The sequence below is a fragment of the Trachinotus anak genome, unplaced genomic scaffold (assembly GCF_046630095.1).
Source record: "Trachinotus anak isolate AG129_WGS33_773 ecotype Australia unplaced genomic scaffold, CSIRO_AGI_Tana_v1 ptg000023l, whole genome shotgun sequence".
Taxonomy (NCBI): Eukaryota; Metazoa; Chordata; class Actinopteri; order Carangiformes; family Carangidae; genus Trachinotus; species Trachinotus anak.
In genome coordinates, this window is record NW_027273874.1 from 8,102,644 (window position 1) to 8,105,068 (window position 2,425).

The following is a 2,425-nucleotide window of genomic DNA, read 5'->3' on the forward strand; positions in this document are numbered from 1 at the left end:
TTTTTTTTTTCTTTTCCAAAAAAAAAGTAAATCAAAATTACATCTTGATAAGAATCTGAATGAAAATATCTAAAGGTTTGATCAAACATAATTTTGTTTTCTTTTTCTCTTTCAGGTTTATGAACTTTAAACTTTGAAACCAGTATAATTTTTTTTAATCACTGTAATTGCACCAACTGGCCTGCTACTGTTACGCTACCACTTTTGTTGTTTTTTTTTTACAACTTACAAACTGACTTTAAAAGTGATTAAGAGCCTAAACTATTAAATAAATGATGATAAATTACTGTAATAGTAGAAGTAATAAATAATTCTCCTTCATTAGTGAGTTAAATATTTGATGAAGCTAAATGTTTGTTCAGGGTGTGTCTGTGGATGTTACTGTTCCTGTCACTATTGTGTAGAGCTCATTTATTATTGCAGATATATTTGTATGGATCTGGATCTGAGGTCTGAGTGTGAACTATACAAACTCATCCGTTTATAAGTATGTAATTAATGTTTTTATTAGTGGTTAATACATTATTACTAATCTTTTACAGATATAGTTATAAGCTGTCAATGAGAACAACTTTGGGGTTACCATGTTGTGGAAAAAAGTTTGTTCTTATTAACAGCTTACACCTGATCTATAAAGCATCAGTAAGTGGTTTATTAACCAGTAATAAAGACATTTATTACAGCTAATAAGTCCTTTATAAATGTTGTCTTGTCAGAAACTGGTGCCGTTATTAGACATTTATAACCTCAGGATCTGAGTCTCAACACTGCCTGTATGTATTTATTAATGTGTGTAATTTGTAGGTGAAGAGGCTGACAGCTCTGAACTGGAGAGGTAAAGATAAAGCATCAATGATTGTTGCATTAGGAAAAATCAAATATACACTGCAGAAAAATCAAGAAAATATGGGACCTCTTAGTAGAGTTTCTTAAGAGGAAAGGCAGGAGTTTCCTGATTTAACCTAACAATGATATATAACATTTTTTCAGTTTGTTTCTTTGTCTCTTTATCTTATTTATATTTTTTGTTTCTATTCAGCATGAGTGTTAGTGTTAGTATTTATTGCAAGTACTTTGGTTTTTGTCAAGAGTGGGTGGTACTATAAATTAAATTGATGCTAATTATTAAAAATTTTAAAATCTCAATATCCCAAAGAGCTCCTCTACTCTGATATTACATGTCACATTTATCACTTCTTGTCTTGCTTCTCTTCTTTTTGTGCCTCTGAATGAAGCGGCCCCACCCTCCCTCAGAGTGTTGGGTGGGTGGGGTGCAGGGCGAGGCGACAGCTGGGACTCACAGCAGCCAGACTGCCCCACCCGTTACTGTCAGCCAAAGCAATGAACCATTTATCCAGATATGACAAGATGGAGAAGCTGTTATGTTGTGGTGGACGTGAACCAGAACAGATCACACTGTTGGATGCACAACAAAGACCAGGACATGAGGTGACTAAAACTACGCAAACATTCAAACAATGACTCAAAAAGTCATGGAAAGAATGTCAGAGAAAAGATTACCAGTGTTTACATTTTATGTTTATTTTCAAAAGCATTTATTGCAGTGATTTTACAACACCTGTGATACAAGTTTGTTTTTTGTTGTTTTTTTTTTTTTTTGCTAAATTCAGTCAGACGTCGCACCAGAGAATCCACAGTTAAATGAATAGTTCTACATTTTGAGAAAAAATGTATGCTGTCTTAGCAAGAGTTAGATGTAAACAATGACACAACCTTCACAGGGTTAGGGTTGTCTGTATATGCTACATGTGAGGCTTGAGCCAGTAGACTTTCAGCTTCGCTTCGCACACAGATAGCCCAGCTCATCTAACAGTAACAAAATCTGCCTGAAAGTCGAACTTTACCTTTGGGTCAAGTTTTTGCAACAAGATCCCACAAAAGAAATGAAGCTCCACTAAAGCTAAACATGGTTTGTCCTCATTTTCACAACATTTTACTGAACAGCAACTGTTTCTAGATGAAAAGCCAGTTTTAACTGAACAAAATGAAAACACCTGATTATGTCACATTGAACACAACCTTCACACCAAACCTCAACTCTCTGATCTGCTTAATTTTCAGTTATTTAGAGCAATAATAAACTCTCACCAGTCAACAAACTAACAAAAACCACCCAATTTTGGTCCTGGGTACCAAAATTTAATGTCAGGACAACATCCGTTGCTTACATCAATTTCACATAGAATACTGACAACAACTGCTGTTCAAATTTTGTTGGTTTTAAATCGTGTAACCAATATCTTCCATAGTTTCATGCAACACATCCAGATTTAAATGTTCATAGAAACCAATGAACCTGCTTGGTTCATGCTTACATACCAGAGCATAAATCTTCAACCAGACTGGTCTGCTGAAAATGTCGGTTATATCTTCAGTATACAATAAAACCCACACACTGTTCAGA